This window comes from Equus quagga, chromosome 12, assembly GCF_021613505.1.
Source record: "Equus quagga isolate Etosha38 chromosome 12, UCLA_HA_Equagga_1.0, whole genome shotgun sequence".
Lineage (NCBI taxonomy): Eukaryota > Metazoa > Chordata > Mammalia > Perissodactyla > Equidae > Equus > Equus quagga.
In genome coordinates, this window is record NC_060278.1 from 100,613,509 (window position 1) to 100,639,857 (window position 26,349).

Here is a 26,349-nt window from a genome sequence, read left to right on the forward strand (position 1 = left end):
GCACCCGGGCTGGGCGGCTCTTATGCCGAGTCCCTCACTTAGGGTTCTTTTACATCCGCTCCAGTGCCAGCCAGGCCTGAGTCTGCTTACAGAGTTTCCAAAATAGCCCCTTCGGGTTAGCATGAGAGAAAACGGCAAAATAGCCAGGGCACGGAATACAAGTTTATACACAAGAGGGACGGCGGCCTGAGGAGGCTCTGGGGACCAGACCGTCTGCACCGTCTGAGCCCGACTTGCTCATTTGACCTACGGCGGCCAGGCCAGCCCAGAGTGGTCACGAGACCCGCCCGGATCACCCAGAGGAGGATGGAGGAGCTGGAACCTTCTCCTGGCCCAACACGGTCCCCTGCGCCCCAGCTGGAGGCTCCAGGCCTCGCACTGGCAGTGCCCGCTCCCTGGCACACCCTTCCCCCAGGCCTTCCACACTGCTCCTCCCAGCCTCCAGGCCTCAGTGACCAGGCCCCTCCTGGGAAACTCCCCCTGTGCCCCGTGGCTGCAGCGGCCTCACCCCTCACGCTGTTCCAAATCCTTCAGAGAACCTGTCACTGCCCCAAATTGTCGGTAATTGTGGGTCTCAGCTCTCGGGGCGGGGTCTTTCCTGTCTTCACAGCCGCACCCCAGACCCTCAGCAAGGAGGAGGCCCCTGATAAATACCAGCAGAATGAGTGATTGCTGAATAAATGAATGATGGAAGGGCATCTCTTCAGAACCGTGTCTGGGGTCCCTCCACTCACTTTGTTCCCTCAACATGCATGTATTGAGTGCCTACTGAATGCAGGCACTGGGCATACAGCTGTGAACCAGTCCAGTGGGAGACAGCCTGGGACACAGGCAAGGAGGACACGAGGTGATGAGACTGTGCTGTGATGGAGAGGGAGCCGAGGCCTGGGGAGCAGACGAGGACCCCCAAAGGCGACCCCAGGGGAGGGACTGGGAGAGCCCCTGGGGGAAGCCTAAAGAAGGAGGAGGAAGTGGCTTGGCAGAGAGAGGATGGGATGGAAGAGTGTGCCAGGTGTTAGGAACAGCATGTGCAAAGGCACAGAGGCGAGAGAGATGGGCTCAGTCAGAGCACCTGCCAGTAGTCTGGTCTGGCTGGAGCATCAGCGATCGCAGGGGATCTCTGAGGGCTGAGGCGGGACCACACTCTGGGGGAGGAGTGGGTTTAGGCTGCATCGAAGGAGAAGTAGGCAGGGCAGGCCTCCAGCGCCCCTGGGTTTGGTAGCTGCAGCCCCTGAATTCCTTCACCCAGGCACTAAGCCCCCTGCATGCTGGTCCGAGAATGCTGTGTCTCAGCAAATAGTGAGTGAGTGCCTACTGCATGCCGGGCCATTGAACACCGAGCTTCCATCAGGGGCTGGGAGCGGGAGGCCGCTGCCCCTTTGGCCCAAGGTCATGTCCCCTGGGATGACACAGACCACTGTTTATGGGGAGGCTCAGACACCCCGTGCGGCCCACAGCGGCTGGAGCTGGGGTTTTGCCCTCTGCTCTCGATCCCTGACCGCCCACCCCTTGCGTCCTCACAAACAAGGGCCAGACATTTGCTGATGCCCAGAGAAGGGAAGGCCGGCAGCCGACCCACTGAGCACAGAAGCCACCAGCTTGGGCACCCCACTCCCCCTCGAGCCCACTGGGCCTGCTGGGCGCCCCTCTCCCTCCCGGCTCTTTCTGATGCTTCTCTCCTGACTGCAAGAAGGGCGTCTGCTCAGCCCCCCTGAGCCAGGTTCTCTGGGGCCGGGAAGGCGCGCCCAGGAAGCAGGGAGACCTTGAACACGTCCCCTCCCCTCTGGGCCTCTGTCTTCCTGCCTGTGAGATGGGAAGACCGGGCTAGAGCTCAGGGCTGCCCCCAGCACAGGATGCTCTGGGCCGAGTGAGGAGCGCACGGAGGACCCAGGACTTGCTCGGCCAGAGAGTTATTCCTGCCTTCGTCTCCTTTCCGTCCTGACTTCTGCTCTCTGACATCTGTCACCCTCCCTGGTCAAGCGAGCACAGGGCTGGCCCAGGCGCAGAGCCAGGGGCCACAAAGCAGGAGCCCACGCTGAAGCCGCTGGCTTGTTTCGAGTAATAGCATCTTTGATTGAAGAGAGTGATGGGTTCGAAGGACCCTTGGTTTCAGTAGAGCAGATAGGAGCCCACCGTCCTGGGTCCTGCCACCCCCTCTGCCACCCTCCGGGACCACCTGCTTGATGGAAGGCCGGATGAGTGGACGGCCCTGGTCTCTGCTGTAAGAGAACAAGCAGCTCCTGAGGGAGCCCCAACTGTCCCCCAGAGGTCACCGTCCCCCTTTCCTTTCCTCAGTTTATCCCACAGTGCGCAGCCCGGGGGCCTTGCTGCCCAGGGCAGGCCTGGCGGGTGTTCCTGTCCTGCTCCACTTCAGGCCCGCAGGCTCACTAAGGACTGGTCACGCGCACGGACAGGTCGGCCACTGCAGTGGACTTCACAGCGCACCTGTGGCCATTTCACAGATGAGACCGTGGGCACAGCCACAAATGGCCAAGCACACAGGAAAGGGTAAGTAAGCGTGGCTCAGCCCTAAGGAGGAAATCCATGTGGAATGTGTTTTTGAGGAATAAAGACATGGGAAAAGACAATTGTTTAAAATAAGATGTCGAGCCAAAAAGAGCAAGATGTGGGGCCGGCCCTGTGACCGAGTGGTTAAGTTCACACATTCCACTTTGCCAGCCTGGGGTTCACTGGTTAGGATGCTGGGTGTGGACCTACACACTGCTCATCCAGCCACGCTGTGGGGGCGTCCCACACAGAAGAACCAGAACAACTTACAGCTAGGATGTACAACTACGTACTGGGGCTTTGGAGAGACAAAGAAAAAAGAGGAAAATTGGCAACAGATGTTAGCTCAGAGCCAATCTTCCTCACCAAAAAAAAGAGGGGGGCATACTCAAAAAAAAAAAAGAGTGGGGCCAGCCCGGTGGCAGCGGTTAAGTTTGCATGTTCTGCTTTGGTGGCCTGGGGTTCGCCGGTTTGGATCCCGGGTGTGAACATGGCACCACTTGTTGAGCCATGCTGTGGCAGGCGTCCCACATATAAAACAGAGAAAGATGGTCATGGATGTTAGCTCAGGGCCAGTCTTCCTCAGCAAAAAGAAGAGGATTGGCAGCAGATGTTAGCTCAGGGCTAATCTTCCTCAAAAAAAAGAGCAAGAAGTAAACTACATGCAACATGGTCTCAGATTTAATTCTGAAAGGGGGGCCGTGCATCTTTAGCAGCATCGCCACTGGGTGCTGGGAGCGCTGCCCCTCCAGTTGTGACCACCAAGAATGCCTGCAGACGCTGCCGCGTGCCCTGGGAGGCGGAGTCTGCCCTCGAGGGACCACGGATCAGAGCGGTGGGCGTTAGGGCCGATTCTCCACGGGCGACAGGAGCAGCGCTGAGACTGGGTTTGGTGGGCTGCAGACACTGTTCAGGCTTCTTCGCCCCCTGTGAACCGGCTGTGGGAATCTGGGGCCCGGCAGCCTGACGTTCTCAGAAGGGGCCCCCGGCCTGCAGCTCCCGTGGGGCCTCTGCCACCCGCACCCTTCACACACACGCGTGCACAGGTGCACATGCGCCGGGACATGGACGAGAGCCTGGAGGCCTGAGAGTGAGCACATGAGCTTGGAGAAGAGGTCGGATTCCTCCCGGGGTTCGTCTGCTGTCACGTCGGAGCTCTGCCTTCAGTGCAAGCCGCCTACAGCGAGGGGAGACCCAAGGACGCCCCGCCTTTTCAGTCCAGAGAACCTGACCGTTGATGAACACACACTGTTTGGGTCAGCTCGACCCAGGCAGGATTCGGGTTCAAACCCGAGAGGCTGGACTTGGAAGGCCACCTCGGCCGCCCGCCCCACACAAGACGACCCGCCCAGACTCTGCATCGTCTCAGGGACACAGACAGTCCCGCGACCACGCAGCTGGACTTGGGGGCAGCAGCATCTCTCTATAAGCAGCCCGAAGGGTTGGAAAGAGTCCCATTGCCCACTGCCGCCTCCGGAACAAGAGCTAGGTCCCTCCCAGGGCCGCCTGTCCCCCAGCACAGGGCATGGGGCCCGTGGAGACGCCTGGGTCACCTCCAAAACCAGAAGACAAAAAATGAACTTTTAGGTCAAAGAAAATATTTTATTACATAATATTGTACATGTCCTCTAACAGCATGTATTTTATTATATAATACATCCATCTTTATAACGGTTCAGCCGTAACATACAGTACTCCCCCCTTGCCCTCGGTTTCACTCTCCAAGGTTTTCAGTTACCCTCGGTCAACTGTGGACCAAAAATATTAAATGGAAAATTCCAGAAATGAACAATTGGTGAGTTTTAAATTGCGCGCGGTTCTGAGCCGCGTGGTGAATCTCGTGCTGTCCGGCTCCATCCCACCGGGACATGACTCGTCCCTTGTCCAGCGTGTCCGCACGTAGACACCTGGTAGTCTCTTAGTAGCTGTCTCGCTTGTCAGATCGACTGTCCCGGCATTGCAGTGCTTCTGTCCAAGTCACCTTATTTTATTTAATAACGGCCCCAAAGCACAAGAGTAGTGATGCTGGCAATTCGCATACGCCAAAGAGAAGCCGTAAAGCGCTTCCTTTAGGCGAAAAAGTGAAAGTTCTCAAGTTAATAAGGAAAGGAAGAAAATCATGTGCTGAGGTTGCTAAGGTCTACGGTAACTTTTATTATAGTGTATTGTTATGATTGTTCTATTTTAATATTAGTTATCGTTCTTAATCTCTTACCGCGCCTAACTTATAAATTAAACTTTATCATATGTCTGTACATATAGGAAAAAACCCCGTCTACACAGGGTTCGGTGCCATCTATGGTTTCAGGCATCCACTGGCGGTCTTGGGACGTTTCCCCCGTGGATAAGGGGGAACACTGTACACTACTTAATATTTTTTATGGAACAAGAGTCCCAGGAAGGCCGAGGTACTCAGGGGCCCGTGACAGCCATCACTCGGCCCCCTGCCCTTTCCCACCCCTCCCATCTCCAGCCCACAGGCTCCCTCTCCCTCCTTCCCCACCAGAGCCTCCGTTATGCGGATCGGGTTAGCCCACCTCTCACTCCCCGGGTGTAGCTCCCACTCCCCGACTCCCAGCCAAGACCCAGGAGCCGAGAGAGCCCGGCCGGTCCTCACCCTCGCCCCGCGTCAGCTCCGCTGACCCTCCCCACAATGTGGCCTCGGGACAGGAAGGTGCAAACAGCAGCTTAAACCCAGGCGGCTCGGCTCCCAGTCCAAACTCTCACCACAGGCCTCAAACCGCCAGGTCTCTGAAGGGGGTGGGGGGTAGGGGGCACCATTACAACGGTGTAGCTGTCCCGCCCTGAGTCTGATGTGGGCGCTCTCCCACCGCTGGCCCCATCCTGGCTTTGCTGCAGCCACGACCCTCCCAGCCCATGACGCCCCCCTCCTCGCTCTGGCCAGTACTCAGCAGGGAGTGGGCCATGTTCTCACCTCGCTTCCCTGATTCCCGAGGAGACAGAGGGGTGCGTGTCCACATGTTCATTGTCGCCAGAACCTTCCTTTTGTGGGATTCACCAGCTCAGATTCCTTTGCCCAGTTATCCAGCCTTTTCTTGGTGGTTCCTGGGAGCTGTCTGCAAATCCCGGATGGTGATCCTTTCTGGGTTTTCTCCCAGCCCCCCGCTCACCTTTCAACCTTTTCTTGATGGGGGTGTGTGTATAACAGAAGCTGCGAACGTTTACGCGACCAGATCTGTCAACACTGTCCTTCTACGTTTCAGAGTTTGGAAACCGCTCTCTCCCGCTCTGAGATGAAGTTTCTCGTCTGTTGACCACTGAAGTCTGCCTCCCTGGGTGAGAACTTTGTCTTCCCCGCCAGGAGGAAAGTCCTTGAGGGCATCTTCCTCCTCAAACACCATGAAACTTCCCCCTCCTTCCCAGCCCACCCCGGGCCACGCCCCCGTCACCTTGCTGGGCCTCACGGGTCTCCCGGCCGCAGCCTTGCCCTCTGTCCCCACCCCCCGAAGACCAGAGTGAGCTTTTGAATGTCCATCAGGTTTCTAAGACCCAGGCTGGGGCTGCTGGGCACCCAGAATTAAAATCTCACCCCGCACCACACCCATAAGGCCCTGAAGGAGCCCCCCACCCCACCCCGGGGAGGCCTTGCCCAGCAATGCCTAAGGGTGGCACCCAGACAGGGATGGCCAAGAGCTCCCTATCCACTGCCCAGGAAGGCAAGAGGCCCCATGGCTTCCCTTTCCCACTCCTCAAAAATCATCACAACCAGGTCTTGTCACAGTAAAGGCGGGATGGGGGGAGTTGCAAAGCCTTTACACAATCTGTCCTATTTCCACACATCCTCCCCCAGCCCGTAAGGCAGGTGGGAAGCGACGTCAGCCCCCCACCCAGCCCCGTTTACAGCTGAAGTACTACGGCTCAGAGAGGGGAAGGAGTTTTTCCGCACTCACGCAGCGTGCAGGAGGGAGATGCTGGCATTCGCACACATTTTGAGCACTTGAGTGCCAAGAGGTGAGGGGGTGGGATGAAAGGGGACCCCGCTGGAGGGCCCCAGAGGTGAGCGAGGGGCAAGGTCGTCCCTGGGGAGCCCGTGGGTATTAGCAGTTCGAGCCCACCCCACCACGGTTGCTCTCCAACCCGAGTGGACTACCTAGAGCCGGGTTCCAGGAGCATCGCCAGCCCAGCGGCTGAGTCAGCCCCCTGGAATGCCCGCGGCTCCCCCAGCCGGCCTGCGCCTCGCTCGGCTCGTGGGCCGGTGGAACGGGACTGTTTGCTCACACCGGCTGTTAACAGCACAGGAAATGGTCAAGGGTTCAGCGAGAGATGAGCCATCTGGTCGTCCCGAGTAAACAATTTACAAGAGCCAGATCCAGCCGGCCCGCCGTTCTGCTTCTCCTTCGACAGTGTGACGTGCGGCTTCCTTCTCCGCCCGGTGCCGGCTGGAGACACAGAGACGGTACCGGGCTCCCGGCCGCAGCTCCAGGGCCGGCCTGGGGCAGAGGGGCAGGAAAAGCCAGGTTTTCTTCACACCTTTATGCCAGATGGTCAACCCACATTGTAAAGAGAGTGGATTTCCTCCCAGAGGAACAGACTTGTTTTCTAGAACCCAAAGCCGTGAATTTCAAGAATCGTCTGCTTTAAACCCATTTCCTGATGGGAGAAGCCCCCTGCTGGTCCCCCCAGGTATTGCAGCCCTGCTCTACCGGCCACGACAGGCGCCCGCACGGAGGCCAGCGAGGGCGCCATTCCTGACGTCAGGACCGAAGCCAGCGGATTCCCAAGCATGCAGGACGTGTACGGGGTTAGCCTGAAATAAACAGCTCGTGCCGGAGTCGTAATCCCGGACTTTCTGAAAGTGTTGCAAAACGCTGCAGACAGGCCCTGGAGAGTGTGTGCTACGCTGTTTATCAGTTCGTTCCTTCTTTGCCAGACATTCTGACTTGGCTCCGCTGGGAGATGACCGCAGCGGGAATGCGTCCGCAGCGCTGTGAAGTCACGAGGGAGAGGGCTCGCTCCATCCTCGCAGAGGATGTGGCTGCAACGGGTGGTTCCCGTGGGGACGAGGGCAGCACTAAGTTATGAGCTCAGGTCACAAGGAAGAGTGACATCTGGGGACCAGGATTTATGGACTCTGCAATAACCTGTGAGAGACACGTCCACAGCTTCAAAGGGTGGGTGACGAGTGTAAGTCTTGGGGTCAAAGGCCCGAGTTGAAGCCCAGCCTTTGCCTCTTTCTGGAAATGACTGGGACGAATCCTCAGCTGCAGTTTGCTCGTCTGTAAAATAGGAACCACGGACACGACCTTACAGTTACCCCACCTTACAGCTGCGAGGATGCGCCATTTTCTCCTCTTTAAAGGGAGACTCCCAACCACAGTTTGCAGCTTCTCCTGCTGCTCTGTGCTGCTGACGCGGAGGCCTGAGGTCGCGTGGTCCTTTTCCGCGGCTGCTGTAAGAAAGCACCATAAGCTGGGGGCTGGAAACAACAGCGATGTATTGTCTCACAGTTCTGGAGGCCAGAAGTCCAAAATCAAGGTGTGGGCAGGGCCACATCCCCTCTAAAAGCTCCCGGAAAGAGTCCTTCCGTGTCTCCTCCAGGTTCTGGTGGCGGCCCGCCATCCTCAGCGTTCCTGGGTCTGTGGCCACACCGCTCCAGTGTCTGCCCTGGCGTCCTATGGTGTCCTCCCCGTGCGTCTCTGTCTTCACGAAGTGTCTCCCTCTTGTTATAAGGGCACCATCATGGTTGGGGCCCACCCTAATGACCTCATCTTAACCTGATTGCATCTGTAAACACCTTCTTTCCAAACAAGGTCACATTCACAGGCACAAAGGGGTAGGACTTCAATTTACCTTTTAGGGGGACACAGTTCAACCCATCACAGGTAGAAAATGCCTTGTTTAGCCCAGCAGTTTAATGAGGTTTTGGGTGCGCCAAGGTGGGCCCCAAGCACTGGTGGGTGGGAGAGGAAGTGCTAGACTGTTCCTTATAAGGAAAGACAGAGGGGCTGGCCCAGTGGTGCAGCGGTTAAGTGCGCACATTCCACTTTGGCGGCCCGGGGTTCGCCGGTTCAGATCCTGGGTGTGGACATGGCACCACTTGGCACACCATGCTGTGGCAGGCGTCCCACATATAAAGTAAAGGAAGATGGGCATGGATGTTAGCTCAGGGCCAGTCTTCCTCAGCAAAAAGAAGAGGATTGGCAGATGTTAACTCAGGGCTAATCTTCCTCAAAAAAAAAAAAGAAAAGACAGAAATGTGCTTCTTGATAATTGACAGCTGGAGAAGGGGAAGGCTTGGGGGAGGGGACAACACATGGAATTCTCCAAGCAATGAAATTTTAGGGCGGGAATTCTAGAATTTACTTCCAAGTGTGCTCCCCCTGGGTTCCCATCACCCCAAATTCCGTGGACTTTCTCTCCTCCTGATGGTGCACTGTTTTCCTTTAGAGGATTTAGTTCTTGCCTACTGCTGTCAGTCTGCTGGGATTGGCCCACGGCCCATGGCCCCTCACCAAGGAGCTGCACAGGAGCCACAGCAGGCTGAGCAGGACAGAGGGGATGCACGGGATTCCGTCCATCCGGCCGCAGTGGGCCCTGACCCGCTTGTCCACTGTGAGCCGGTCTTGGGCTCCATCTTGGTTCCGGCCCATTTCCAGCTGCCCCTCGGGATCCACTCAGTGACCTTCTGGGACCACCCCTCCTTTAAAGTAGCCAAATTCCTTCACACTGGCTCACAACAGACATTTCTAGAGCCCACTCCCCAGCAGCCTGTGCCAGCAATACTTTAGGAAAAGTGAAAGGATAGGAGCAGCATTCAGCGTGGGATAAACGGAAAAAAGACAGCAATGTTAGGAGAACAATGGAGAATTTTAAAAAGTTAACATATCAGCACAAAGATACCTGGGAGAAACGTTAAGACCCTTGACAATCCTTGGGGATAGTCAGGGGGAGCTGAGTTTCTCACTGGGGTCTGGGCCTTGGTTTAAATATTATTAAAGCGAGGGGTACCCCACGAGAAGTCTGGAAGATGTGGGCACCCAGGGGCTGACGCTTGGGGCATCCATGTCAAGTCCCAAGTAGAAGGCCTGGCGCACGTTGACGGGGGATGGCCGGCACTGCTGCCTGACACGGCGTCCTCTGGAGAGCGTGGCCCTCGCTGTCGGCCAGCCATCCCAGCCTCGGCCAAGCCGCCTCCCCCCGCGGGGCTGGGCCCTTCCTGCACACATGCTGTTTGGATTCTGCACCCCTCAGGCCTTATTGTTTTCCTGCTTAATGAGGTGAGGTTCGCCCAGGCCAGTGGTGATTCCTGTAAAAATGACCCAATGCGGCGAGCTGACAGGGAAACCTCCCGGAGGGCTGGGCTGGCTGGAAAAGACGCATCGCCCCTTCCAAGGACGGCGATGAGATCTGGGGCTCTAATGGGAAGCAGGGGCACTGTGGGCGCCAACAACCCTGGCCGGGGGTCAGATCTGGACTCCAGCCCCGGCCGGGCTAACTAGACACTTGCCTCTCTCGTGGGTAAATAGGGATAATGCATGTACCTTACAGCGCCTCCAACAGGATTACAGATGTAGGATCAGTCTGAAAACGATGACGCTCTAAGCAAATGAAAGGATGTATCGCTGTTACTGTAGCTACCGTGACCGTTACCACTAGAACCTAAGATCTTCCGTGGCAGGCAGAGCGTTCAGACGACCCCCAGTGACCTCTGACCTTGTATCATCCTCTCCTTTGAGTTTCGGGCACAGCCTGTGCATGTAACGGGTGTGCGTCCTGTGAATAGGTCGCCTTCTGTGGTTCCCCCTGGAACCTGGGCCGGCCTGACCCACTCAGGTGGGCCCAGAACAGGACTGGCTCTTCCAGGTGGAAGAGATTTGAAGCATGAGAGGGAGCCGGGGTGTGGTGGTCTCCACTGATGGCTCTGGAGATGGGGGGCCACGTGGCGAGGAATACGGGAGGCCTCTGGGAGCTGAAAGTGGCCCCAGCTGACAGCTAGCAAGAAAGTGGGGGCCCCAGTCCTACAGCCACGTGGGACTGACGACAGCCTTGTGGTACCCAGCAGAGACCCCAGCCAGACCAACTCTGCCCTCCAGAACTGGGGGCTCACGCACCAGGACTGCCTTAAGCTGCTAGGATTGTGGCACTCAGGTACACAGCAGTAGGAAACCTCCACACCCTCTGTAATGGAAGCCTTGGAATGGAAGGCTGCTCTGTGAGCCACCCTCCCAGGTAGCCTGGTGGTTAGAGACCTGTTCAAATCCTGACGGTACCACTCACTGGCTGTGGGGCGCACTTCCTCCTGGAACCTCAGTTTGCTCCTCTGTGAAATGGGGACGGAAACAACGTGTGTAAAGCATCAGAGCAGGGAGGTCATAAGGGTACATAGTAAATACGGAAGAAGCTTGAGCACTGCACACGTTAATGATCAGAGAGCAGCCGGCAACTGACAACAGCGCAACCGTGGCCTCAGAGCCCGCCCCACACGCCAAGGGCCTGGGAACGAGCCCCGACCAGTGTCCTGGGTGTTACAGGCCACTCGGGGAGTCAGGACCCTGAAGGCCACAACTTGGGAGAAAGTAGGTGGCAGGCGCATCACGATCTTGGTGGGCACAGCTGGCAAACACCGGCCTCAGGGCTCTGAGCTCCCCTCAGAGTCCGTCGCGGGCCTGGGGGTGGCTCCCTCCTCTGGCGCCTGGTGCAGGCTTCCCCGAGGAGGAGCTCTGCTGCCAAGCCTCTGCCTCCCTCTGTCCAAATGGGCCTGAGGCCAAGGCCCTGTCCTTGTCAGGAAGGACTGACCCTGGACCCAGGGAGAGAGAAGGGTCCAGGCCACCAGCTCTGCCCCTGGCACGGGCGCCCGCCAGCCCCATCACACCCCAGAGTCTCCCAGGCTCCAAACCCGTAACCCCTCTGACAGCTCTTCTCTCCCCTCCTCGGAGCACTCACGGAGCCTGCTCCCCCACCCACTCACCCAGCCTCGGTTAGCCCTCCCCGTCTCTGTTCCTGTTGACCCCAGTTCCGGGAACACGAGGCTGGGAGCTTGTGCTGCAGGGACCGTAAAGTTTGAGTTAAACGCGACTCAGCTGCTGGGGAATGCAAGTCAAATCCACGAGGAGATACCACGTCACACCCACTGGGAGGGCCGGAATCAGAAAGACAGACAGGAGCAAGGGTTGGCGAGGACGTGGAAAAACTAGACCCCTCGGACGCCGCTGGTGGGAATGGAAAATGGTGCAGCCGCGTCGGAAGATGGTTTGGCAGTTCCTCAAATGATTAAGCATAAAGTTACAATATGACGGAGCAATTCCACTCCTAGGTAGACACCCAAGTCAAATGAAAACACGTGTCCCCACGAAACCTGCGCCCCAACGCTCACAGCAGCATTATTCATCACAGCTAGGACGTCAAAACTACCCAAATGCTCATCAGCTGACGAATGGTGAAGCAAAATGCGGTACATCCATGCAATAGGGTATTTGGCCGCAGGGAGGAACGGAGCACTGATGTATGTAACAGCGTGGCCGAATCTTGAAAACATTATGCTGAGTGAAAGAAGCCAGACACAAAAGGCCACATGCTGGATTCCATTTGTATGAAATGTCCAGAACAGGCAAATCCACAGAGACAGAAAGTATATTAGTGATTGCCGGGGCTGGGAGCAGAGAAGAATGGGCGTGACCGCTCGTGGGTACGGGGTTTCTACGTGGGGTGATGAAAATGTCCTGGAATTAGATGGCGGCGGTGATTGCACAACTTTGTGAATATGATAAAACCCACTCAACCGTACACTTTAAAAGGGTGAATTGTATGGCATGTGAGTTATATCTCAATAAAAAAATAGATTAAAAGAAAAGTGCTGACTGCTACTTCCTGGCTGTGCGACCTTGCACAGGTCTGGGCCGCCAGCTCCCCGTCTGTAGGACAGGACTGCAGCCACACTGCGACCTCGCAGGTCTGCGGGGATCACATCAGAAAATGCGAGAAAGCCGTGCCCAGTAAGTGGAAGTTTTAGAATTCGTGTTAGGATTAGTCCTGGACGATAGGAAGTTGGGGTCGTCTCCCTGGGGCCTGCCTCCCGCAGCCACTCTGCTCGGTGCCGGTGCACACGAGGCCGGGCTGATTTTCCTCATCTTCCCACCCGCTCTGCCCTGGCTTATGCTGCTCTCCCCGGCCTGGAATGCTCTGCGGGTCCTTCCTCGGCAGGTGCAAATCCGCCCCTGCCCTCAGGCTGCCCGCAGCATCTCCTCCCCTGAGCAGCCTTCCCAGATCCGTCCATCGGAGCCATAGGGAACGCCGTCCCTTCCAGAGCCCCTTAAAGGGAGGCGGGGATCACAGGCTGGGTCACACAGAGTGCCTTCATCTCCGGAGCCAGGCTGGGAGCAACACGAGGAGAAGGGTCACGTCTTATTTTAATGTATCCCAAATTTCATTCATTTACCACCTTCACAATGTTCCCTATATTCAAGTACCACCTGTATTATAAGTTGCTTAATACTTTTCTTTAAATCAACTCGCTTTTCAACAAACAGTGTATATAAAAAGGATGCCTTAATGCTGACTGTAAATGAAGAGCCAGCATCATTGGCCATCGACGATACCACATGCAGGAGCCACAAAATAGTCACACTGGACATGAAACCGTGCTCGAGTGCAGGTGGGCGCGCTCGCCAGCTGAGCCTCTGTGGTCAAGGCGGAGCTCGGTGGGTCTCAGCCGGGCGTCAAAGACATATTAACAAACAGAGACTTTCTCATCGGCACAATCAGGACTGAAACATAATTGAAAAGGGAACGACATGCCCGTGAGTCGCTGCTGTTTCGCGCCTGTGCCTCCTCAGTCGTTTCCGCTGGTCTCCTGCAGGTTCCGGCTTCACCAGCACCTGCTCATAAGTCCTTTCCCCTCATCTAAAAGCGGAACGGCCCCCGCCCCCCATTTCCCAGTCTCTCATCCCGGCCTGGTCTCCCTCTTCGGCGTTTAAATGCCGTCTGATATCCTCTGGCTGCATCTCCTTGTCTGTCACCCCAGCGAGAAGGCAAGGTCCAGGAGGCGTTTACCGCCAGCGGCCCGGCCCCCAGAAAGTGCCCGGCGCCTGCGAGGCCTTGGGTAAATGTGTGCTGAACGAATGAATGGATGAAGGAAGGAATCCCGTATCTCCAGTAGCTTTGTACTAGCTTATACCAGCTTTGCACCAAATCTTACCTTTGGCGGGGCCGGGGCGTGGGGGCTGCCCAGGAAACAATTGTGGAGTGAACAAGTAAATGAATGAATGCAGGAATGAATCAATTAATTTTTGCCAGCTACTGACGCTCTCAGTTTTTGAGATAACCCAGGCTTCTTCATGTGCTGTGTTTGCAAAGTCCTCCAAGTTCTTCCTGCAGACTGTCTCCAGGACTCAAAGGACAGGGCCGTCGCCAAGAAGAGAAGCTGCATTCTCAAGCCTCCAGTTTTGATTCAACAGTGGCGGTTCACCAGGAAAAGAAAGTTGGGGACCCCAAGAAGTTGTAGGGGCTCAGGAGGAGCGGGGAGAGCATTCTCCAAGAGATAATCTCTTTCTCGCCCTCCTGCCCGGCGCCCCGGCACACGGCCGAGCGGGAGAAGCCAGCCAGCCGCACAGGCACACTGCAGTTACTAAGGGACCCTAAGTACATCAAGATGGGCGCGTTGACGCCAGCCACTCGGAGCGGATCTGGAATGAATTGGGGGGTTGTTAAGATCGCCGACATAAGCCTCTTCTCACAGGAAAAATATTTATTTCACTGAGCACTGCCTTTTGGAAAGCTGCGCCTGTAACAGGCTGCATCGATCCAGCAGAGTTTTGGCTGTTGCTGGTTATTCTCTCCTGTCCTGTCCTGTCCTGTCCTGGGCGGCGTGGGCCGTGTGCGTGTGTGCGTGTGTGTGTGTGTCCATGGTCATTAAGCCAACAGCCAGAAGACACAGCCAGGACACTCTGCTGTCCTTTAACCAGAAAACAATGGACACAAACTGAGTTTGTGGCATGAGACACAAAACCTGGATGTTTTATCTTCAAAAATGGTGGCCATACAAGAGGAAATTGCTTCTTTCTTTCTCTTTTTATCTAATATGCTTCTTTTTTTTCCCCCCTGGTTTGGGTAAAAAAACACAGACAAGTATGAAGAAGAAAGTAAAACTCCCTCCTGCTCTCCCAAGGAGCCAAGATTAGCCTGTCCTGCACAGTTGTTCTTTCTGTTTGTTTCCGCTGTTTGGAGCAGAGGGCCCTGGGTTTGAATCCCGGCTCTGTCGCTTGCCGGCTATGTGACACTCAGAGGTCCGTCACCACTCGGAACCTCTGTCTCATCATCTGTAAAATGGAGAAATAATGGAACCAACTCTTTGGGTTGCTGGGAGGAGTAAAGGAGAGAAAGCACATGCAGAACTTAGCAGAGTTTCTGGCACATGGTAAATTTGCCATAAATGGTATCTACTTTATTGGATAAACATATACACTTTTTATGCCTTCTTTTTCATGAAACAGGATAGCATATACATGTTCCCATTTCACTATTCTCATAAGCGTCTTTGAGGACTGCAAATTATCCCCTTGCAAGGCTGCGCCGACGTTATTTCCTAACTGCTCCCTGCGGGAGGAAATAGGGTTGCTTCCACAATGTCACGAAGACGGCCGGCACCGACTTCTGCAGACTCAACTCTGGGTTTGCATTTCAGCTTCTGGCTTTAGGATGGATTCTCAGAAATGGAATTATTCGGTCCAATGATATGAGCACCTCCAAAAGCCTCACTATATCCTTTTTAGTCCTTCAAGTCGCTTTCCAGACAGAGTCGCTTTCCAGAGAGATGCCCCACGGATGCGTGTGAGGGACCCTCTCACCACCCCCAGCTGCGGCCAGGGCCATCAGCTCATAGCTGTTGCTAATTTCACGGGCAAAAACGACACCTCGCTCTTTAATCCGAGTTTTAAACAAGTTTACCCACTATCTTTCTAACACTGGTTCTATTAGTTACAATAGGTTGAACTTTTGCTACGTACGAGCACGGGCTGAGGGCTCTCCGGAATATCTCTTAAGCACACTCCTGGGGAGAAGCGAACGCAGGGGCTTGATCGGCTATTTGCTCACCCATGTTCACGGCTGCGCTATTCACGACAGCCAGAGGCAGAAGCCACCCAGGTGACCAGGGACAGAAGAATGATTAAACAAATGGCAGCGTCTACATACGATGGAATATTATCTGGCTTTAAAGAAGAAGGAAATTCTGACACGTGCTACAACACGGATGACCTTGACATTATGCCAAGTGAAGGATGCTAGTCACAAAAAGACAAGTATTGTTTGATTCATCATTTTTTTTTTTTTTTTTAAAGATTGGCACCTGGGCTAACAACCGTTGCCAAGCTTCTTCTTTTTTTTTTCTACTTTTCCTCCCCAAATCCCCCCAGTACATAGTTGCATATTTTAATTGTGGGTCCTTCTAGTTGTGACACGTGGGACACTGCCTCAGCATGGTCTGATGAGCAGTGCCGTGTCCACGCCCAGGATCTGAACCGGTGATACCCTGGGCCGCCAAAGTGGAGCACGTGAACTTCACTCAGCCGCAGGGCCGGCCCCATATTTGAGTCATCTCATGTGAGGTTCCTAGAACAGTCGAACTCGTGGAGACAGAAAGCAGATGGTGGTTGCCACGGGCTGGGGAGCGGAGAATGACGAGTTATGGTCTCATGAGGACAGAGCCTCAGTTGAGGGAGATGAAAAAGTTCTGGAAATGGATGGTGGTGATGATTTCACAACAGTCTGAATATACTCGATCCCACAGAACTGCACACTTAAAAGATTAAAATGGTAACTTTTATGTTATGTATATTTTACCACAATAAAAAAAACTTAATCTTCATTACATCCTATGAGGTGGATATTATTATAATCCTCCCCTCTTCTTTAAAAAATGATGAAACTAAAGCTCAGAGAGGTTAAACATATTCCCAGAGACACACAGCTTCTAAGCAGTAGAGACAGGCTTAGACGCCAGGTCATACCCCTAAAGGCCACGGTATCCTGCAAGAGTTCTGCGGACATAGCAGTGAGAGGGAAAATCCTAACAAGCTCAGCGCAGCATGCGAAGCCAGCAAGGACGCAGAGCCAGAGGGAGCTGCCAGCCCTCAAGGTTCAGAGTTCAGGCCTAAATTTATTCTCTGACCTTCTTGCGGGTTCTAAATTTGGCCAAACAAGTTCTTCCAGCCTAACGGATGACTGTGGGTGCATTGTTTGGAGGCTCGAGCCTTTTTCCTGGTATGAAGTAACGCAGGCACGCAGAGTCTGTTTGCAGCAGTGGTCCCGCTGCCGTGAGCGGCCGTCTGGGACGATCCTGGGCTCGCTGGCCGTCGACACACGTGGGTGTGGACTGGTTTCCCGGGGACAGTGATTAAAACCGTTTCTTGAACCCGAATCTGAATTTCTCCTCCTGAATGAACCAGAAACAGAGCCTCAGGAAATAGCGAGGCAAAAAATTCCTAACCAGAACCAAATTAGAAATTTTCCTAAAATTACTAATTAAGAACAAAATAGGACCCTTCAGATAGTCTCCAGGCCTTTGTCTGAAGGGTCTTTGGGGACGTTGCCCCTGGTGGCTGCCTGATCCATGACTCCTTCTCAGACATCCTGCCTCCACTGAGGTGGCGTGGACACGTGACCCTAATGGTCTGACTACCAATGACTGAACAAGCCTTGGACGCTGGACTCAGAAGAAACCATCTACCCACTGGCCAGAAACATAAGACTTCTGATGCTTGGCCCAAAAGGATGAGCCTGGACATCAGAGCCCTCCTTCAGGAATGCAAATCAAGAGACACAGAAGAACATTCCTGTTGGTGCAGATACTTGAGCTGAAAGGTCATGGATATTTAGAGCTCAGGTGGCCGTTCTGGGGGCACATGCACACAGATGTATGTGGAAGAGGGGTAGGTGCTGTGGGACTCTGGATTCCAGGCATAGTGTTGAGTGGCTGGATCAAACTTCACCTGAAAGCCAGCCTACCACTGGACTTTGCTATTACATGAGCCAACAAATCTTCTTTCTTCAAATTAGTTTTACTGGGTTTCCTGGGGTTTTTAATGTTTATTGTTTTATGACCAAAAGAAACATCTCTATAACCTTCCAATGGATCCCTTTTCTACCTGAAATTGTTGGAGTAGATTTATGATCCACAGAACCCAAAGAGACCACATCAAAACCAAAAAAGGGCAGAAGCCGTTTGGGAGTCTGGGATTCAAAGCAGTGTCCCTGCACATCCCAGTGACAAGTTCCCTGTCCTGGTCTGAAGCCCTGGGAGGACGGGAAAGAGGTTAGGACGCGGCTGCAGGAACACGCTGTCCTCGGGACGACCTCCCTCAGCCTCGGAGTGGCTGTTATCAGAATCTCTCGGCCGTTCGGACAAAGGGTGAAGCCAGGGACTCGGGAGGCCGAAGGGCAGGTCAGGGGCCTGGGAGAGAAGGGGCAGGCTGCGACCCGGCAGAAAGCTGTCTTCCGTTCCCTCGGCCCCACAGTGTGTTCAGCCAACAATGGGGACAGATAGCATTCACTCGAGGGCAGGGACCAGTGCTTGGGGCACAACCAGGGTAAACTGAGTCCCATCGAGGTGAAGGGGCTCAGCAGCGAGCGGAGCCCGTGGGATTTGAACCTGCATCTGATGGGCTCCGAGTGCAGCTCCCTGTCTGCTCCACTGCAGTGAGGCCCCGCCAACCGCCGGCCTTGTGCTGCGGCCACATCTGCCCTCGCATTTCCCTTCCAGCTGGTTCCACCATCAGCAGCCCCTCCAGACGTCCCTCGGGGGTCCGAGGAGCTGACTGCTGATGAGGAAAAGGATTAGCTGCAAACCGGACTCTCCCACTAGCCTCTGCCAGACCGTCCGGAGGCGGGGAGCGTCCAGCCCACCTGGGAGCGTCTGCTTCTGTCGTCAGACAAGGCTGCCTGGATTAGGACCAGCGCCCCTGAAGAAGGGGAGAGCCAACAGGCATTCAAAGTAAATTTCCAAAAGGAAATAAATAAGCAATAATAATTGGCCACATCTGTGAAGCTGGGTGATTCTTAAGTGCCAGCCACGGGGCCTGGGTTTGAGCCCAGGGGCAGACGTCACAGGTGCTGCCACGATCACTGCCATCCCAGGGGCACCAGGCAGAGGACCCCTAGGTGTTTCTCCCTCCGGGGTCCACCCAGACCCTCCGCTCGGATGGCCCACAGCTGCCTTCCACCATTCGGGTCCTGCTGTTTCTCATGGGCCCCCGGGGAGTCAGCCGAAGCGGGACCACGACGCGGATTCAAGTCCTGGCCCCACTGCTCACGGGCTGTGTGACGTAGGGAAAGTGGCTTCTCCCTTCTGAGCCTCGGTTTCCTCCCCTGTACGATGAGGGGCTTGTTGTAGATGGGAGGTTTGAAACCGCTGACTGTGCCTGCTGTGGGCCACGAGCTCGGCTGGGGGAGTCGGACGGGCATTCGTTGCGGTTGTTCAGCCTTGTCTCGTGCCGTTGTCCCAGGGGCACACCCTGCGCTTTCTGGAAGGACCGCGTGCTGCTCGGATCCCACCCGGCACCTCGGACGTTGCTGCCGTGCCTCGTCCCTAAGGGTTCTCAGGGCCTCTCACAGGCCGCCCGGTCCTCCTCTCGGTCCTCCAGCCCACGGAGCGCCGCTCGATCGGGACTCGGGTCGGGCGGAGCTGATCCGGGCCGCCACCCTCGCGGGGCAGCTGCGGGCGTCCTGCCCCACTCTCCGAGCCTCGGGTCAGCCGCCGCTCCCGGGAACCACTCCGCCCACTGCTCAGACTGTCTCGAGAATCTGAGTTAAGAGGATGCAGACAAAGCCTGTCGCTCTGAGCAGCACATCGTGAGCCCAGCACCAGCCCGCTAAAATTATTAACTTCATGTCACGTACACCACAACAGGCGCCTTGGGGTCAGGGCGGTCCCTTCCCACAGACAATAATCAGCTGGTCCTTTGACACCTCTTCTCCCCTTCTGACGGGGTGAGGCTGAGCTGGGAGGATAAGAGCCACATCGGGACCCAGCTCCGCTTCCCGGCTTCCCTGGATGGGTTGCCAGCCCTTTGTCCTCCCTCGGGACCACTCGGACCCGTCCCCAGAAGGGAGTGACCTCAGCCCCCTCCCATTTGAGATGCCGAGCGGGAGTTTTATTGTGTGTAAGGTAGGGCACCAGGAAGACCCCAGAGGTCCCTGTGGACGGACAAACTGTCTGACCGGGGGCCCCCCGAGCCCCCTGCCCGTCTGCCCACGGGCCGCGCTCAGCTCCGGGCACTACTCACTGTGAGAGCCGGTCAGCGGCCGAGCTTTCTGGCTGCCCTCTGACCTCAAGTCTGCCCCTTCTGCATGTGCAGCAGCTGTCCGGAGTGGGAAAGCCCTGAGGGACAGACCTCTCCGCGCTCGCTTCGGGCAGGATCCCACAGGAAAGGAGGCTGGCCGAGGCTGGGAGGGGTCGGTCGCCGAGTCCCCGCACAACCCCGGGCGAGTCACTGCAGCTCTCAGAACTCCGGTCCCTGGAGCCCCGTCGCTTTAGAACAGAAACTGCAAATAGGCTCCGGCCCCTGTTCTCACACCGGCTGGTTGCATACGGGCTGCTTCCGGTCTTGTGTTGAGATGGATTCTGAGGCTGTGTCTGGGCTCACTAGGAGAGGGTGCTGTGATCAATTAGCCACGCCTGCCATGAACTAAGGATGGGGAAGAACATATGTCTGGCGTCACATACTTGCCACCCCAACCCAGATGCTAAGGCTCCTCAAAGCTGGAAATGGCTTAGATTCTTAAGATCTCATTGGACCACACAAAACTGAAGGAGATCTCTCTGTCAATGTGACCTTTCATCTAACAGCACCATAGGTGTCTCCTGGTGAATTGTCCTTTCCCACTTTTTCGTGCACACCACAGAGGCCCATTCAGACCGCCACATCCTTACAGCCTCTGTGCCGGCCTCAGCCAAGGAAATCTCCTCCAGGCCGGGGGCACTGAAAATCAGCCCTAGGATGCCCCACCCCCACCCACCCTGCTGGATCCAGCCATACCTGCAGCTAAGCCTAATCCTAGGCTTTAAATTATGTGAGTCAATGGATTCTCTTTCTGGTTTAAGCCAGTATGCATTGGTTTGGTCACTTGTAATGCAAACAGTCCTAGCGCACATTCTTTCTTTTCCCAGTCAGGCCGCAGGATGGAACCAAACAAGCATTTGGCTAACGTGACAGGGAGAACATCTGGAGGCTTGTTTTTGTTTTTTTCTTCCATCCAACCAAGACAAGAGGCCTAGAACGCAGAGAAAGGTCACCAACGTCTTCAACTGTGGAAGCCTGGGAGACCCCTCCTGGGCTTCTCTGTGATAAGACGGCCTCTGCTTTGGATGAGTAAAGTCAAAAGGGGGCAAGTAGTCTGGCATATCCTTCTATTCGCCCCAAAACACAGTTTCCATGAATGCTTTTTCCTTAGCTTCCTGGGGCACTGAGTCTGGCTTGGTTGGATTTTGTTTGAAAACATTGGCGTAAATCACAAATACCCCCGGGAGGGAACATTAACCATCAGCTAGCAAATGTGACACCCTCCACCCCCGGCTCCTCCGGTTAAAGGGACTGGAGCCTCCGCCCCGTCCCCAGAGGAAACCTCCCTGCCTCGTCCTAGAACATTGCAAAACTGGGTCTCTGCTGGAAGTTCTTAACATGTCCTCACGGCCACTCGACCTGACCGGCCTGGCTCCTTCCCAGCCGGGGGGGCGTGGACCATGACACGGAACTAACAGCTCTGGGCACTTCTGGAGTCTGGCTCTTGAAGCTTTTTCGGGGGCAAATTCTTCTCTTCCCCCAACCAGGAGCCTGAAAGGCACAGCAGCAGCGGGACGATGGCGCAGGCCAGGGACTCAGGGAGACCTGGGGACAAATCATAGCCTGCCACATGCTCACTGTGTCGTTGTGCAAAGGTGCTTAACCTCTCTGAGCCTCAGCTTTCCCTTCTGTGAAATGGGGTAATAATACTCCCCACTGCGCAGGGCCGTTTCTGAGAACCCGAAGTGATGATGTTTGCGCAGTGCCTGACGTCGTAAGTGGTAGTTAGAGTATCAGCAATCGTTTCGCTCTCACTTAGACCGGCTTGGACAGGGGTGAGGAGGCAGGAGGTCGGAGAAGCAGCGTGTCTGGGATGCTCTCAGATCTTCTGCCTCCTTCCACCATGGGGTCAGCACCTGCTCGCCCCCGCCACCCTAGTGTGACTCTCACCCTCTTCAGCACACCATCTGCTTCATCTTTTCAGAGTGACAGATTCATCTCTTTCTTCCCCAAATGGGGAAACTGAGCTGGGCCTCTGCCCAGGTCCCAGAGTCTGTTGACAGAGACTGAGCTGTGATGGAGGCTCTGACGCCGAGTCCGTGGGACTTTGTCATGGCCGCTGGACTGGAATGGGAGGACGGTTCCACACTCCATCGCCCGGGAGTGTCTCCCGCAGCACATTCACACAACCGCCACTAACGAAGTCCAGGATAGTTTCTGTAAAGGCGACAGTTTGAAAACGATTCCTGTGCTTCCCTCTCTGCCTTTCTGGTAAGCAGCCCCTCCCCGCCAGCTCCTCAGACATCCCTCTGCCTGGAGAAGGCGTGGATTTGTGCAGAGGATACAGAGCAGGACCAGGCCGTGTTCAGCTTCTCATCATCAAGAGAGATTTTGCCACCACACAGGAGACGGAAAAGCCACCACCATGAGAACACTCACTTTTTGTTTTTTGCTGAGGAAGACTGGCCCTGAGCTAACATCTGTGCCCATCTTCCTCTCCTTTATATGTGGGACGCCACCACAGCATGGCTTGACAACCGGTACCACGTCCACACCCGGGATGCGAACCTGCAAACCGCAAACTTAACCACTACGCCACCACACCGGCCCTGAGAAAACATTTTTAAAAAGTCCTTTAGCCTCCAATTAACATAGCAGGGACACAGAACTTCCCCAAATTGTCCAGAAAGTAGACATCTCCCTCCACCCATGACCCTAGGCTTGCTGTCTGTGGCAGAAGGAGCATCGCACAGAAGAAGGGAGAACATCCCCCTGCCCTTCCCCTCAGCTTCCGCCCGGAGAGGCCCATGGCTTGGAGGAGGGCAGTGGTGAAGGGTATGGACTCAGGGGCTACCTGGGTTCAAATCCCAGCTCCGCCACTTACTAGCTGTGTGACCATGAGCAAGTTAGTTCACTTCTCTGTGCCTGAGTTTTCTTGTCTGTAAAATGAGACTAAGAGTACCTCCTCCTGCGTTGCTGTGAGTATGAAATGAGTTAACATGTGAAGTGCCTAGAAGAGACTCCATGCCACATGTCAGCTGCTTCCATTTGTTGGTGTTTTTATATAAGGAGAGTCGGCCCCAAAGGCAGGAGTGTGCGCTGATCCTCTGGGGGCTGGAGGAGGAAGCCACCTTGAGACCACCACCCACCGTTTAGGGGTGGGGAACCTGGAGCCGGTTGAAAGGAAGGAAGCCCCGATGTTCCACTGCCCTGGCTACGTCGTGTCCCCCCATGTCCAGGATGGGGCTCAGCATGTTCCTACTCAGGTGGGGGACACGTTGTTAGGGCGAGGGGCAGAGGGGCAGCAGGGACTGGCGGTGGACGGCCGGACGCAGTGGAGCAGGGGGTCTGAGCCACCGTGGGGGCAGGTCGTCAGGCAGGGCTCCAGGCCCAGGGCAGGAGTCCTTCCAGCTGCAGCTTCGGCCACAGACGCCAGAAAGGCGCGCGGCGATGCGGGCAACAGGTGTGGCTGGGGTCCCACCCCCGCCTCCACTGGGGAGTCTCATCATCGTCACAGCCCAGGACACGCAGACCCCGTGCTGTCCTAGCGAGGGCTGAGGGGGGAGCAGCGGGATCTGAGACTAGCATTACCTAGAGCCCTAAGGAGTGGATCTGATTAAATTGAGCAGATTAGACTAAATCTGGTGTTTTTCCTTGTTGCCCAAGGATGGGTTTGTGAGACATCTCAGATCGGTTACAGGAAATAAAGAAAAGACATTTTCTCTGCATACGCGTGTGACAGTGAGGAAATGCGCAGCCCCGTGGGCCACCAGGACGGACACTCCTGTGGGCGGAGCCACGCCTGTCCCCATCAGCCCTGTCTGACACGTAGGGGGCACTCGGTAAATGTGCACAGAGTCAGAGAACGCGAGGGTCAGTCCTGACTGTGCGTGTGGCGGCCGGGGGGCAAGAGCTCTTCTCTCGGCTCCCTCGGGGTGGGGCACAGGCTTGGCAGTAGCCCCGATTGGCTTCAAACCCGGGCTCGGCCCCTGGGGTGGGCAGCTTCTGACGTGGCCCCCAGAGACCCACGCTCTCCTTGGAGTGTGAGCGGACCCGTGACGTGCTTCTAACGGATGGAACACGGCAACAGTGGTGGGGCGCCGCGTCCAGGATGAGGTTATAGAAGACAGTGACTCCACGCTGTACACATGCACATGAGCACACACACACGTGTGCATACACCCCTTCTTGGCCCGCTCACTTCGACCCAGCAAGCCGCCATGCTACAGAGGCGCACGTGGCTAGGGACGGAGGACCCAGAGGGCCTGAATCCCGCCCACGTCACTGAGTGAGTTCAGACACGGATCCTGCCTCGGTTGAACTCAAAATGACTGGAGCCCCCAACACCCGGACGGCAGCCTGAGAGACCCTGAAGCAGGGGACCCAGCCAAGCCAAGCCTGGGCCCCCAACCGGCAGCAACTGTGAGGTCACAAACACGTGGGGGTCATGTGTTATGAAGCAAGAGACAGCTAGCACAGCCCCTCATTGGCTCTGGGCCTGTGAGCCTTTGCTTAGCCTGTATGCGTGGACCCTCACCTGAAAATGGGCATAGTCATAGCACCTCCCCACTCATAGGCTCATTGATAGGACCAAGAAAATGAATGAATGGATGACTGAATGAATGGGACCATTGGCTGGAGCAGTGTGAAGATCACAGAATCAGGAAATGAAACCCGAGGGGTCAGTCAGGATGCGGCTGTGAAGAGCCCTCACTGAGCAGCTGCCACAGGCCAAGTCCCCGGGGAAGGTCCCTCCCCCAGGGGAAGCCCTACGGCCCTCCTCACTTTGCCCCAGCCAGTTCCTCCTGGGGCTTCCGAGGACCAGCCTACGGCCAGGACACCCAGCATCCTTTGCCCTCCACTCGGCCACCCCCACGCTGGGTTCTTCCGTCCTTTCATCATGGAATATGTTCCCCAAAAGCTGTCCGGGCTTGGCGCCGTGGAGACAGACAAGCCGTTGGCCACAGCACTGATAGCTCCAGAAACTGACGCTTGTGGGAGAGCCCCTGCCAGCTGGCACGAAAACCACGGCCTGGCCACGGCTCCCAGGCAGTCCGTGCTGGGGGTGATGGGGACAAGGGGAGGGGTCAGGCTCAGCCTTCACCTGGTAACAGACCCCTGACTCCGAGTCAGCAGCAGAGACTGTCGACCTGGATGCACATCACAGGCCCTGGGAGGCTTAACATCAGGATGTCCAGGGCTCCCCACCCCAGGTCTACGTGACCCCCAAACTGAGCTGGACCTGCCATGCTGCCCACCTCTGACCCGGAGGCTGTGCTCAGACTCGACACTTTCCCCACCCACCACCGCAGGCTTGCGTGCCCGCAGAGGTGCACGTCTGGCCCCCCTCTCATGCGGAGTAGGAGCCACCTGAGCAGAAGGGCCACATGGCCATTGTCTATCCTTCCTCCGTCCTAAGGTGGCGATGTGAACCAGATCCTTGATGTCCACAGGCGGAGAGACCGGTTGCCAGCCCACGGGCAACTCCCCTGTAGTGGGGCGTGGTTTGGGGGTAGCCCCGGCCTTCCTCCTGGGTGCCCCCCACTTCAGCTGACCCCACAGCTTCTTGGATGCTGGGTACACGGCTGCCCAACCTGGGTGACAACCAGCATCAGCACTGGCCCCCCAATTGCCCTGAGGGACGGGCCCTAGGAGAAGGTTCCTGCCCTGTGTGCATCGGGCAAGTCGGGAGCCTGGCCCCAGACCCCCAGCCAGAAGCGGCCGTCCACTCCTCTCTTGTCCCAGGCCTTGGCCCTTCCATGTGCACCACCAGCGCACCACGCCACGTCATCGTCATGACGACAAGGCTGGAATTAATGAGAACTCGCTCTGTGCCCTTAGCTCAGGGAGTCCCTGCCAGCCCCAAGGAGGTTCCGTCACCATCTCTGTTCTACAGAAAAGCAATCCAAGGCCTGGCCGGCCCACGGGGGAGGCAGGACATGAACGCAGGCAGTCGGCTTCGGAGCAGCGCCCCGGGCCACATGTCTGGCTCCTGCAAACTCGCCAGCCCCCCGGCCCCCCGCGAGGTTCTGCAGGCTGGATGTGTCCTCAGGGGAGCCCCTGATCTCTCCGGGGGCCTCCCGCCTGCTGGCTGGCGAGGAGAAGGCGCCTGGCCCTCCCTGCTGACAGAGCAACTATTTCCTGGCCCCAGAACCCCAGTTGTTGGAAACGACAACCCCTCGTTCCAGACTCTGAGCCCAGGGCTCCAAGGCTCCTGCTCGCACACCTCCCGTTAGCCAAGCCTGCGATTCCACGGCCGCGACAGGCGTGCTCGAAGGCGGACCACGTGCCCCCTCTGGCCGCACATTCACCATCCCTGTCAGGCCCCGACCACCCGCCAGGCCCGCCCGCCCCTCACCGTCAGAGCATCAGCCTCACCCCGCCAGGGACTTCACCAGGCCCGGCCCCAGAAGTCGGGGCTTGCAAACCCGACAGAGTGAATCACTCTGCAGACATTTAACAGCGTTGTCTGGATGACGAATAAATCACACCTTAATGGACCAGTTCTCAATTTGTAGCCCCAAGTCAAGACTCCTCAAACGTTGCCAGATGTCAGGGATGAAAGGCACGCCTCCGGTGCGCTGACAGCGCGGGAGAGCCGGGTACC

At 56.3% G+C, this 26,349-nt stretch overlaps 1 protein-coding gene across 8 annotated transcripts in view; it reads right to left on the minus strand.

The window, feature by feature from the left end:
* Positions 1 to 26,349, minus strand: part of RIPOR3 (RIPOR family member 3) — a 74,246-nt gene that overhangs the window by 34,265 nt on the left and 13,632 nt on the right. The window contains exon 1 of one of the 8 annotated variants that reach the window (XM_046678737.1): positions 19,746 to 20,377. The exons of the other annotated variants lie outside the window; for them this stretch is intronic. The gene's annotated coding sequence lies outside the window, so the exon portion shown is untranslated. Of the gene's footprint in view, positions 1 to 19,745; positions 20,378 to 26,349 lie in introns of those variants that run through there. 8 annotated transcript variants of the gene reach the window in all.